The following is a 14,024-nucleotide window of genomic DNA, read 5'->3' as shown; positions in this document are numbered from 1 at the left end:
ACTGGTGTCAGGAGCGGGATACAAATCCATCGCCCTCCTTGCGGCACTGGTATCGGAGAACAGGAAAACGGGCTCTCCTGTCTCCAGCTAAAATTCACGGGAATCGGTCCAGGGGTGAGAGAAGCGACCCCCGATTCCCTCCAAATTACGAGCGATTCAAATTAACCCTTCACGAGAAGCAAGATGGCGTCTCAAGGCGAGCGGGAGCCGGGGGTATTAGAAATGTATATGTGTAGTAATGTAGAGTCCATGGTCCAGGATGGAATCCCCGTGCAGGAAATGTTGATTGTGCAGGAACACGGACTCGCCCAACTGAACCCAGAGCCCGAAATGGGTGCGGCAGCGGCCGCGGTGTATGACACCTCCCCCCCCCTCTCCACCAAAACCCTTCCCCAACCCCTGCCGAAACGGCTCACTCAAGCGCACCCGACATGGCCCAGCTATGCGCCATGCTGGCGGCAATGACAAACGAAATGAAAGGAATGAACGAAAAGATGGATGCGAATACACAACAAATGAACGAAAAGATGGATACAAACACAAATGGAATGAAAAACAAAATGAACAAACAAATGAACGGAATGGAAGCAAACATGAAGGAAGAAATGAAAAAGCTCCGGGGTGAGACGCAGAACATGGGCCGATGCCTGCAGGCGGGCATGAAGGCCGTGACCAGGGAGCTCAAAATGGCGACTCCACGTGTGGGAGCAAACGAGCTGGAAGGGGGTGCCACGGCTGACAGGCCCGCGGTGGAGGCGGGTAAGGAAAAAGTAATTCGGGAGACAAGAGACGAGGTGAAAGTAATTGCGAGGGAGAGAAAAGAACAATTAATACGGAGAGCAAGGATGAGGTACGCGGAGATCGTGAAAGAGCAAGGAGTGAAAAACAGGGAAGGACGGGAGCGACTTAAAGAGAAAGCAAGGTTGACCTACATAAAGATAAGGGAAAGACGCCAGAAAGAAGCGGAGACGAAGAGACAGGAGGGGACAACAGATACTTATAAATGTATAGAGACACGGGAGACAAAAAAAATAGAGAGACAACACGATGAAGACGGGGTAAGTGACGCACACACACAGGTAGTGGAGGACAATGGGGTTGAGCTCGCGGAGCGTGTAGAGACCCAGTGCGAGCACCTGGATGGCCTCCTCCAGGAACGAGGGGAGGAAGTATGCCCCCTTGAGGCGAGTCACGACCAGGTGGGTTCGGTCGTGTTTTGCGAGGTTGAGGGGACGAGTGCTGTGGACGGGTGCACGGAGAGCTTGGGGGGTGTAGAGGCCCCGGAGACCCTAGTGGGGACACAAATCCCCAGTTTGGTTGTCCCTGTGTGTGTGGTGCAAGGTGTGAGTGCGTCCCCGTGTGTGGAAGCGACCCCGTGTGTGGAAGCGACCCCGTGTGTGAGTGGTGTGGTGGCGATTGTGCCGGAGTGCGTGCTTCCCAGCACGCCGTGTGTGGATGAGGCACCGTGTGTGAGTGAGGCCGTGTGTGTGGATGAAACGGTCAGTGTGGATGAGGGACCGCGGGTGAGTGCCCTCGCGTGTGGGGGTGAGGCACAGTGTGTGAGTGAGGCACCGCGGGTGAGTGCCCCCGCGCGAGTGAATGGAGCACCACGTGTGAGTGGTATGGGTTATGCAAGGGAGACCGTGTGTGTGACAGAGCGGTATGTGAGGGAGATGTCGGTTGGCATGCGGGAGCACGCAGCCGCGTCTCCCGGTTTGAATGTGATGGAGTGGACTGTGTGCGTCGTAACACGCAGGTGTGCGTGTGTGGAATGGAGACGGAGACGGCGACAGAGGAGAGAAAGCCGAGTAGCGGCTGTGGTTGTTTCGGGGACCGTGCCGGGTTCACCCAGCAGTGAGCACGCGGTTCGTGCTGTGCAACGCACGAGACCGCCACGTGCTCGCTTGCGAGAGTGAAGTTCCGGTCCGGAAACGCACGCGGTGGATTTGCCGATCCCGCGGACGGACAAAGTTTAGGCAGGTAAACGGATTTGGACCGGACGGGTTCTCCACGCGATCGTGTGTGTTAAGCTCCAACGGGCAAAGCACATGTGTTCGCGTGGGGAACCCCTCGAGACGTGGGGCTGTTTTTTTTTTATGCGCACGGTGACGTCATGGCTGCACGTGGGGTTGGAATCCGGCAGGAGGGGTATCTCTGCCGGATGGTACCGTCCAAGGAGGGACGAGGAACACGTGCAGCTGCATGACGTCACGGGCAGGTGCAAAGTGCGCGAGCTCTGAGTTGCCGCGCAGGTGCTGCGCATGAAAAAAAAACAAAAAACAGTAAGCCTCACTTTCGGGTGCACAGGATTCCTGGGTAAGGGGTGGAAGACCCCCTTCTCCGGGGCACAGGATGGAAACTAGTTAGGGGGAAGGGTTAGCTTAGTTCGACCGACTTCATGGGGCAGGGGTAAGTCCTCATGGAGTCCGTGGAATGGATTAGATAGAGGGATTGTAGCGAGATTTAGATTGGGAAATAAAATGAATTTTTGAGTTAGGAGACAGTGACAGACTTTGGATGTGTAGAGGGGACGTAGTTTAGCTACGTAGTGTTAAAAGGAACGTGCTGTAGTTTAAGGGACGACGTGGGAGCACGAGTTAGTTAGGGGATGCAGATAGAAGGATGGCAGAGTTCAGCGGTGTGTGTGTTGAAGAGTTGGTGAGTTGTGAGGCATGTGCTTGGTGAGTGAGTGAGGCCAGCGGGTCTGTGTGTGTGGAGTGAATGGGGAATGCATGGTGCGATGAGTGATTGGGGGGAGGAGTGACTCCCGCCCAAGGGACCCCGGGGTCAGAGTAAAGTGAGTTAGCTGGGTTAGTCAAATTGAAAAATGGAGGTTGTTTTGTTGTTGGTGTGAATGTAGGCTCGAAACCCGTTTGGAGGGGTGCAGGAGCCCTGTTGACGGGCTTGGGAGCGTGGCTGCGAAAGGTGAGTATCGCTGAGTGGGTACCCCGGGCACCTGGCTAGTCGGCCGCGGTAGGCCATGGGCCCATGGGGGGCCGGGATAGAGTAGTGGGCACGGGTGCGCCTGCTTGGTGCGGGGGCCCGGGGCGCCATTAGCCGCGTGGGCAGTGTTGTGGGCACGGGTGACCCTCGGAAAGGGGCCCGGGAGGCCGGCCTGCCACGTGTGCGTTTCAGGGGAGGTGCCATGGGGGGCACTCCCCGGTGTTAGGGAGCTGGTAGGCTCGGAGGCAGTGTAGTGCCCGGGGGTGCCATAGTGGGAGATTCGGCAGAGGGTCGTGCCTGCCAAAGGGAGCCACGTGTCCCAGCCAGGAGACCGTGTGAGGGCACGGAGAGAAAATTGGGGGGCGAGGCCCGAAATTGTGAGGACACCAACACAGGCGACGGGAATCTGGGTTGTTAGAACCAATAGTTTAAGCGAGAGGCGCTTGTTGAAAGCCCCGGGGTAGTTTAACAGTTAAATGGATGGGGTAGATTAGGAAGTGTACCCCTCCGCACCATCCATCCCCTCGCTGTCGTGGGCCGCTGGACCCACTTTGGTTATAGATCGCCGAACTCTGGGGAGGCCATTCTGAGGCTTCGTTGGGCCTCGACACAGGACGTTAGCTCTCCCTTATTCCCCTCCGGGAAGGGAACGTAGGGGTTGGGAGTAGGCTAGGTGACAGGATAGGTTAGCCGAACAAGGACGATAAAGGGGGTTAGGGGACGATTTATAGTGGGGGAGTAAAAATAAAAACAACAAAAAAATAAGTTGGGGCTAAATTGGGGTTTGACAAATTAAGGGAGTGGGTATGTACAGTGACAGGCAAAGGCGATAGGTTGGGAGGGAGACAGGTAGGTAGGTCCGAGCCCGCCTTCCGAGTGGCCAGCACCACCGCACCCCCTCCACCAACCTCCACTGAACGGTAAAGGCTGGCCAGCTTCATCGGCTGGCTGTTTTTCTTCAAGGCCTGTGCCGGCCAACTTCATCGGCAGCTGTTGTTTTGCTGCGAGGCCTGTGCCGGCTGGATCGTCTGCAGCTGCTGTGCTGCAAGGCCTGTGCCGGCCCACTTCATCTGCCGGCTGGCTGTTTTTTCTTCAAGGCCTGTGCCGGCCAGTTCATCTGCCGGCTGTGTTTGCCTGCAGCGGCCTTCTTCTGCAGGCTGTGTTTGCCTGCTCACCTTTGCCATGCCATGCAGACTACCCATGTTCACCAGCCCCGTTCAATTTTTGCTTTGCCCCCCCCCCCTGTTCATTTCCATGTGCGCCAGGATCCGCAAGGCAACAGTTTGCAAGCTGCAAGAACTGCCCTGTTGGCAGCTACAACACGGGCCTGCAGTGGCGGCCCGTGCACCGTGTTTGTGTTCACCCATCCATTCGTTGTGCTCATTGCGTGTGCCACTTGAGCTGGCACGGAGACTGCGTTGTGCAGCCCATGCACCGTTGTGGTTCACTGCGTTCAGTTCAAAAGGGAAGGCCTTGGACTGCGTGTGAGCAGCCAGCCACGTTCCCTGTCACCTGCATTGTTTGAGCCAGAGACTGCATGTGGGCAGCCTGGCTCCCTGCTAACTGCTTTTCTTTTGCAGAGTTCATTGATCCTGGGCCATGGTTTAGTGTAAAATTTGTAAGTTAAGGTTAAGATGTACTGTACATGTGAGTGCGCCCCCGGCATGTATGTCTTAGCGCCGGCAATTTTATTTTAGTCGTCCGTGTGAGTGAGTTTGTTTAGGTAGTTACGCAGCCCTCAGGTTATTTATTTTGGGGACACGAATACCATGAATGTCGCACTCAGGGATCCGTAGGTAAAATGTACTAGGGGAAAACTACACATGATGGCACACGAAAATTTGACGACTCGGGACGAGTCTGTAAAAAGGGGAGGGGGTAGTGTTGTGGTTACCAAATTCGCAAACCACCATTCAGGTCCCTTAGGTGAGGTATCTCGGTAAGTACATGTGTAGTTAGGCCCAAACCCGTTGTCTAGTGGGAATACATGTCATTTATGCGTGCTGCGACTCTTCAGGATAGCCGTTTTTCTTTTACTATCTTTAATTTGGACCAACCGCCATTGTTACAACCACAACATCAACCACCCACCGCGGCGCCGCTTCACGTCACACCTCGCAACCGTCGCATCGCCACCGTTCTTGCGCCGCTTGTGGGTACCGGTGTTGGACTCGTGCAGGGCGCGCGCCGAACAGCGTGTACAAAACCACGGATTTTCCACTTCAAAAACGGATCAAAAAGACACACGCCCACTTTTGTTCCGTCCAATCGGTGAGCAAGGGGCGATTTGGCCCCGCCCCCAGGGCGTTGGAGGGCGATCGATACATGCAAATTTATGGATCAAAAAGCATTCACGCCCACTTTTTCTCGGGCCAATGGGGAGCGAGGTGAAAGGTCGAAGGGAGGTGGTCAAAGATGAGAGAGCGAAGCCACGGGGCTGATATAAGCGACCGTGTTCGTCAGTCAAGAAACAGAGAGTTAAGACTTCGCGGGCGGTGGAGTTGGGAAGAAGGAGCAAGAAGGAGCTGGTCGTCGTCGTGTGCGTTGGAGTCGGAGCGGAGGGGACGGAGCTGTGGAGAGGCGGCGAGGGCAGACGAGGGGGTGCTCGCGTCGTGCAGGGAGCTGCACCCCAGGGAGGCCGACAGCGCGACCTGGATGAGGTGGAGACGCTCGTCGCGGGACTCGAGGCAGAGTAGGAATCCTCTATACCCCGAGCATCAGCAACCCCCTCCTGTTCCCCCCCCCCGCGCTGAGATAGTGCGACCAAGGGGGCCCCTTTCCCACCCCCTACCAGACACTGTCCGCGAGGCCCGCGGAGTTGAGGCACCATCGCCGCTCCGCGTCTCATCACCAGACGGGTAGGCCCGACCCGGTCTCGGCCTCAGGCCCGCCTCATCCTTGAGGGTGTTCTCTTTTCTTTTGTTTTTGGGAATGTGTGTTGTCGGCGCCGTCTGTGAAGTAAAATTGTATAAGTGTTGCCGTGTGCTCGCGTAATCGGTATTAGATCTGCATTGTCGCATTTGCTTTTTGTGTAAAAATTGCATTGTGTTTCTCTTCTTTTCTATGTGCTTTTGGTGGAATTGAATATGTGTGCTATCCGTTCATCGCGAATAAATGTGCTTTGTGTTGAACTGTTTCCCGCTTCGCTTCGTCATTTCTTTCATTGAATCCTCATCTTGCTTCACGTAAAGGGTTGGTAGTGGGCTGAATACGCCCGATAATTAATCGAACCGTCGAGGTCGACGAATAACACCGCTCGGTTATCCCGATAGTACGGAACGGGTCGCTAAAGTGGCCCGTGTCCGAAGTCGACCTGCGGCGAGGTGCGACCGCCTGGTCTACCCTCCGTGTGGGTACTTAGGTAGGTCGAATTTGGCGAGCAACCCTATCCCACGCGGGGGCTGATTGGCTCGATCGCGGTGAGACCGAAAGGTCCACCCGTGACTGGTTCCCGGCGTTAGTCCGAGAGGGTCACGACTGGATTGTCCGTCCGGTGGGCGACGTGCCGCGATTCGAGTTACGTGGCCGTCAGCACGCCGGCGGGCGCGAATCCGCAACAATATATATATATATATATATATATATATATATATATATATATATATATATATATATATATATATATATATATATATATATATATATATATATATATATATATATATATATATATATATAGTCTGAAAGGAGACGTTACAATAGGTATGGGTGACTGGTATATTTTGGTTTGCGGATATGTATCACGTGACGATGATTCATACCAAGAGTTACAGTAGCCCACTCTTAAATGTGTGTGTAATTAATTAGATATCATTTTCTTGCAAAATAGCCATATATGGCAGATTGACAGATGAAACTGGTCAAGACACCCCTCAGAATGCACCACAGAGCATCTAGAAATCAAAAATTTTCTGGGGGAGACCCCCCAGAGTCACTCGGTGGGAGGGGATACCCCTCCCACACCCTCCCGCGCTCTGCGTGCATTGCCCTTCCGGGCCTCGGCGCTGCTACGCGCCACGACGGCGCAGCCGTCGTGCTCGGCTGCTTCACAGCCTCCATTCTTTCCCATCCCTGCCTCGCATCAGAGTTTGTGCAGTTGTAAATTTTCCTTAGAATAAACCCTGGTGAAAGGGAAAAGGCAAGAGTCACTGCAAAGTCATTGGTGCAGAGGAATGGATGGAGATGGTCGCAAAACACAAAATGGACTGGATGGATGCAAAAATGGTGCATGGGCTGCTCAATGCAGTCCCCGTGGTGTAGCTGCCTGCAGGGCAGTCTTCACAAAACTGGATGATCCTGGCGTACATGGTGATGGATGGACACAGGGGCAAATGCAAACAAGGGCAGCAGGCATGGGGTCATGGCAGAGGCAGGCAAACGAGGCATAGCAAGGCAAGGCCATGCGGAACAGGCGGCTGCAGCACAACAGGCCGGCAGGTGAAGCTGGCCGGCCTCTGGTGTAGTTCCATCACGTCTGGAGGGAGTGTGGTGGTGCCGGCCGCTCTGAAGGCGTGCTCGGACCTAGCCTACTGTCTCCCTCCACTCTATCGCCTTTGCTTGTCTCTGTCCATACCCACTCCCTTAATTTGCCACAAGACACAACAAAATTTAGCCCCTCTTTATTTTTATTATTTTCATTTCCCTTTTATAATTGTCTCCCTAACCCCCTTTATCATCTTTGTCTGGCTAACCTATCCTGTCAACCTAGCCTACTCCCAACCCCTACGTTCCATCTCTGGAGAGGAATAGGGAGAGACTAGCGTCCTGTCTCGAGGCCCAACGAAGCCTCAGAATGGCCTCCTCAGAGTTCAGCGATCTACCTAGGTGAGTCCAGCAGCCTACAATGAGCGAAGGGATGGTTGGTGCAAAGGGGTACATCTCCAATCTACCCTAACATTTATTACACCTGAAACTACCCCGGGGCTTTCAAAAAAACGCCTGACACTTTAAAACTATCGGTTCTAAAAACCATGATTCCCGTCACCTGTGTTGGTGTCTATTATAAATTTGGGCCTTGCCCTCAAATTTTCATTCATGCCCTCGCACAATTTCGTGGCTGGGGCAGCGTGGCTCAACTGGCAGGAACTCCCCCTCTGCCGAACTCTAACCATGGCACCCCCAGGCCCGCAGGCTGCCTCCGAGCCTAGCTGCTCCCTATGAACGCGGGGAGTTGCCCTCTCTGGAATTGCCCCCTCCGATGCCCACGTGGCGTGTTGGTGCCCCGGGTCCCTTTCCAAGGGTCGCCCGTGCCCACTACACTGCCCCCGTGGCATTCTGGCACTACGGGTCCCGTTTCCGACGGGTCGCCCGTGCCCACTACACTATCCCGCCCACTCTTGGGCCCTTGGCCTACTCAAGCCGACTAGTCCGGTGCCCAGGGTGCCCACTAAACAAAACTCACCTTTCCACAGCCACGCTCCCAGCCGGTCCATGAACTCCTGCACCCCTCCAAACGGGTTTCGTGCCTTCTCTCGACACCAACAAAACGACCTCCTGTTGGTGAATTTTACTACCCACTAACTAAGATTAAACTGACCCCGGGGTCCCTTGGGTGGGAATCACTCCTCCCCCCCATTCAGTCATCGCACTATGCATACCACATTCACTCCACTCACACACTTGGGCCCGCTGTCCCACACTAATTCCTCACACACTTTCCATTTCACAACTCACACCAACACTCTATACTGCCATCTTTCCTAATTAAATCCCCTGACTAACTCGTGCTCCCTCGTCATCCCTTAAAACTCATGCACGTTCCATTTACTCTACGTAGCTAAGCTACATCTCCACGACACATTTCCAGTCTGTCCATGTCTCCAAAAATTCCCATTTCCTAAATCTAAACTGAAATCCCTCTAACTAATCCATTCCACGGGCTCCATGAGGAACAACCCATGTCCCCATGAAGCCGGTCTAACTAACTCTAACCCATCCCCCTAACTAGTACTTCCTGTGCCCCCATGCAAGGGGGTTTCCTACCCCTTGCCCAGGGAATCCTGTTCACTCGAAGTGGCGAGGCTTGCTTTGGTTTATTTTTCCTTTTAATGTGCACCAGCGCGGCAACTCGCAACCTGCGCTCTTTCCCCATGACGTCATGGCAGCTGTTCGCGCTTCGCGCACCTCGTCCCTTCTCGGACGGTAACATCCGGCAGGGATTCCCCTCCTGCCGGATTCCAACCATGCAGCCACGACGTCACCCTGCGCATCCCAAGCAAGCCTCGCATTCTCGTGTTTCGAGGGGTTCCCCACGCGAGCACGTGTGCTCTGCTCCACATACACGCTCACCTGAAGAACCCATCCGGTCCAAATTCATCTATCCAGCCGAGCTTCTGCCCGTCCGCGGGATCAGCTTACATCCACTGTGGGCGTTTCCGGACCGGATTTCACTCGCGCAGGTGCACACGCGGCGGCCTCGTGCGAAGCACAGCATGGACCCCACTCGCACTGCCGTGTGAATTGGGCACGGTCCTCGAAACAGCTATGGCCGCTACTCGGCCTTTGTCCCTCGTCTGGCGCCGTCTTCGTCGAAATTTCACGCACGCACTCCCACGTGCCATGACGCTTACACTCCTTATCATGACACTCTCACTCGGACATGCGGTTGCCTGTTCCCGCATACCAACCGCCATTTCTCTTTCATACCGCGATCTCACACATGCGGTTTCTCTTACACATGGCCTTTTACCCACGCATGCCATTTCACTCACACACGCGGTTTCTCTCACACACGGCCTTTCACCCACGCGTGCCATTTCACCCACACACGTGGTTTCTCTCACACACGGCCTTTCACTCACGCGTGCCATTTCACTCACACACGGCCCTTCACATGCGGTTTCTCTTACACATGGCCTTTTACCCACGCATGCCATTTCACTCACACACGCGGTTTCTCTCACACACGGCCTTTCACCCACGCGTGCCATTTCACCCACACACGTGGTTTCTCTCACACACGGCCTTTCACCCACGCGTGCCATTTCACTCACACACGGCCCTTCACCGACGCATGCCATTTCACTCACACACGCGGTTTCTCTCACACACGGCCTTTCACCCACGCATGCCATTTCACTCACACACGTGGTTTCTCTCACACACGGCCTTTCACCCACGCATGCCATTTTACTTACGCACGCCATTTCACTCACGCTATGCGCGCGTTTCAGCACGCTCGCCACACTCGTAATCACACACACCGGACAATTACACTGGGGATTCATGCTACCACAAGGGGTCCGGGCGCCTCCATACCCCCCAAGCTCCGCGTGTACCCATCCACAGTACTCGCCCCCTCTAACTCGCAAAGCTCGACCGGACTCACCTGGTCGCGATCTGCTTCAAGGGGGCATATTACCTCCCCTCGTTCCCGAAGAAGGTTATCCTGCTGCTTGCACCGTGTCACGGGACATTCCCCAAGCTCCCGCTCAGTGTCCCTCGCTAACTCCATGTGTGTGTTCGTCTTCAGCTTCATTTAATTCACCCTCTATCTCCTGTGTCTCTGTTTCCAAGACTATGTGCGTTTCTGTCACCTCTTTTGTTTCCTTCGTCTCCATTATTTCTGCCGTCGTCTCTATTATTATTTCCTCTACCTCCTGCATTTCTATACATTTTATTTCTGTTGTCTCTTCGTGTCTATTAGTTTCTTCCTGGATCTTCGTCTCTGTTGTCGTCACCTCTACCTCCTTTAATTTCTCCGTTATTTCTTTTAATTCCTGCGTCTTCATCGTCGTCACCTCTACCTCCTTTAATTTCTCCCATTATTTATTTTAATTCCTGCGTCTCCGTCGTCGTCACCTCTACCTCCTTTAATTTCTCCGTTATTTCTTTTAATTCCTGCGTCTCCGTCGTCGTCACCTCTACCTCCTTTAATTTCTCCATTATTTCTTTTCATTCCTGCGTCTCCGTCGTCGTCACCTCTACCTCCTTTAATTTCTCCGTTATTTCTTTTATTATCCGTGTCTCCGTCACCTCCTTTAACTCTTCCGTCGTCCCCTAGTATCCGAGTTTTTTTTAGTTTCCCCGATAATTGTCGTGGCGGCAAAGCTCGTCATCAACTGTCCGAGTTCATACACTTCTTGTCCAATCGTCATTATTTTCTCCATCACTTCTTCCTCACCCGTCATCGTGGTCTAAACAGCTGCCACACTCCCCCTCGACTCAGTATTTTCTTCAGGTAGCGTCCTGGTCCCGTTTGCAAACTCTCGGAGCATTTTTATATCATCCACCATTGTTCCCAGACTCCAATTCTTGCGCTTCATCGCAAGTTCCATGACATCCGTTAACTGCTGCATTGTCACCTGCCCTGGCCGCACCCACTGACCACATTCAGTGGTGCAGTTGTAGTAATAAAAATAACCAGATGCATGGCATAGCCACTTTTCCCATCCCTGTGGTAAGGAGGTGTCCTCCTCACGGGTGTCTTGGACCATGGGTTCATCTAACTTTACATCTAAACCACCCTGCGCCTGCTCGCCTTGAGCTGCCATTCTGCGTATCGGTAGTAAAAAATTTCCATGCTCGGAATTTGATGGAACCGGAGGGTCGCCTCGCACACCCTTGATCTGGTTCCGTTAATTTAGTTTGGAGACGGGAGAGTTTGTATCCCGCTCGCTGACACCAGTGTTGTAGATTTCTCGGCGTTCAAATTGCCGTTTATATCTCAACGGGACCTCATCGCTTCGTCGGACCCGATTATCTTATCGGTGTTAAAAACCAGCTAACATTCCGAACGCTCCATGGCAGTCAATGTGAGGAAGGGACGCAACGAGCAGGTGACATTTAACAATGGGGAACATTTATTTGAACACAGGCATGCAAGAAATGAATGAATGGGGATAGGGGACAGGACACGAGCAAAAACCTACAGCCGAGTTGTATTATTAAATGTAAAGCAAATACAACACAGGCACTTAACAGTTTATACTTATTAGACGGGCCCAAGGACACCCGTACACACACACACACACACACACACACACACACACACACACACACACACACACACACACACACACACACACAAGAAATGGTTGCTGATGCCTTTAATAAGGACTTCAACTCTGAGGACAGATGAGCTGAAACCCAGAACCTATCTCGAACCTCTCCACCTCATGTGGTCTTCAAGCTGTTCGGACCCGGGCTCCAGCGAGAGCGAGCTGGATCCAATCGGCGTGAGCCGCGATCCTTCCCGAGCTCCAGCGAATCCTCTCGCGCTTCTGAACACGTGCTGGTGAGAAGAGGCGCCAATCCTTCCCGTCGATGCGTTGCTTCCTCGTAGAACCACCTCCAAGATGAGGCCAATGAGTCGTACCAAGCCGGGGACCCAGCAGAGAACAAAGAGCTCCACGAGCCAAGAAGAGCCAGCTGAACCAGGCCACGAAGCAGAGCAACAGGCTCGAACCAGCTCGACCACCCTTGAACCAGGCCGACACTCCTCGACCACCAGGCCGAAAAAGAACCACGACAACCCGACCAGCTCCTCCGATGAACAACAACCAAAAGCTCGAGCCGAGCAACCAACTCAGCTCTCTTTCGATGAACCAAGCACGAAAAGTGAACCACCTCTCTTCCAAACAAAGCCAGAGCCCAAAAAGTGAACCGAGCCAAGCAGAACCAAAAAGCCTTCTACAAGCCAAGCCGAAGCAAAAAGCTCTCCAAAAAGCCTCCTCCCTAACCCGAGCCAAGCAGAAGCCGAAGCTTACTGAACCAGCCCTCTCTTCTGAACAAAGCAGAGGATCTCTTCCTTATCCTCCTCCGCCCCTCCCCCACTCCCGGCATGACTCATCCCCCATGCCCGTACAACGGCGGGTGGGAGGGAGTTGCTTACGTCATGAATCACGGGACGGGAGGGCTCTTCTTCCTCTTTGCAGAAGAGGGGGACGGGCGTCTTCCTTTGTGTTGTGATCGCTCCCTAAATATTAAATTAAATCACTGCGCACTTAATAGATTTATGCCCATTAAACAATGGAAGGTAAGCTATCTATGGAACATGCACTTATCGACATAACTGAGCTAAAGGAACCTGTATGTTGAGTGCGATCGAATTCCAAATTCGGAACAATATGCATACAGTGTCCATAAAGTCTTTGTGCAACTTTGAACTTTTATAACTTTTGATATTCACCTGTGGTAGAAACAAACTATAGATGATGGATGAAAGCATAAGTCATAAAATTTTTACTCAATACAGTTCAAAATTTAGACTTCAACATAACTGTCAACTTTCGTAATACATCGTTCAATTTGATTTTCCAACTTGTTGAAAACGTTCTCCAGTTGCTGCCAAGTAATTTCACGAATTGCATTCGTTATCGTAGCCATAAATTCATCCATAGAATGTGAGCAAACAACAGTTTTAAATTGCCTCATAAAATGTAGTCCAATGTGGACAGGTCAGGCAAATGAGGTGGACAAGCAATTGGTCTACGTCTACCGAGCCGCAAAAATCCACATGCACATAAATTATGTTACATTTAGGATCAGAATTGCACCTTTTGTTTAATTTATTCTTTCCGAGTGCAACCACACCTTCTATCCCCAGCAGGGCAGAGACAATGCCTTCATGTGGGAGACGACACTTGTTGCTAACAGGTCATGCAACATTTGCTGTTATAGCATTTGACCTATGCCTTGTTGCCTCATCAAGTTAAGGGGTTCGATTTATATATGACGAAGGCAGCTTCTCTTTTGCTTCAACTAAGGGTTAAAGCCCAAAATATAAGCTTCTAAATGCCTCCCAAGTTGGTCAGCAATCCTCAATATATGTCCTGTTAGTTTCATCCATTGTTCTCCCTCTCCGCCAATGAAGGTCAAATGTAGCCTCCACGAGCAAGACTAGTTCTTCATTCTAAATTTGTTACATTGTGCTCTTTTTATTTTGGGGGAGTTTGCTGTAAGGCCACTCAAAGTCCATAAAGCGATAACGCCACTCAAAGGTGGGGGTTATAAATTTGGAATTAATGGGGTCTACAAAAACTCAAATTATTCACCAAGGGCTTCATTTTAAGCACAATCTCAAAACATATTATATAGAAGAGGTAAGAAAACTAAAAAGTAAGAAAAAGCAACTATAAAAA

General features: G+C 52.3%; 1 protein-coding gene across 3 annotated transcripts in view; it reads right to left on the bottom strand.

The window, feature by feature from the left end:
* CCDC40 (coiled-coil domain 40 molecular ruler complex subunit) overlaps window positions 1–14,024 on the bottom strand; it is a 191,596-nt gene that overhangs the window by 76,957 nt on the left and 100,615 nt on the right. The window lies entirely within an intron of this gene.

This window comes from Eptatretus burgeri, chromosome 6, assembly GCF_056783735.1.
Source record: "Eptatretus burgeri isolate ZD-2024b chromosome 6, Ebu_testis_v1, whole genome shotgun sequence".
Lineage (NCBI taxonomy): Eukaryota > Metazoa > Chordata > Myxini > Myxiniformes > Myxinidae > Eptatretus > Eptatretus burgeri.
Note: the sequence above shows the minus strand (reverse complement) of the source record. Positions and strands in the feature narration are given on the sequence as shown.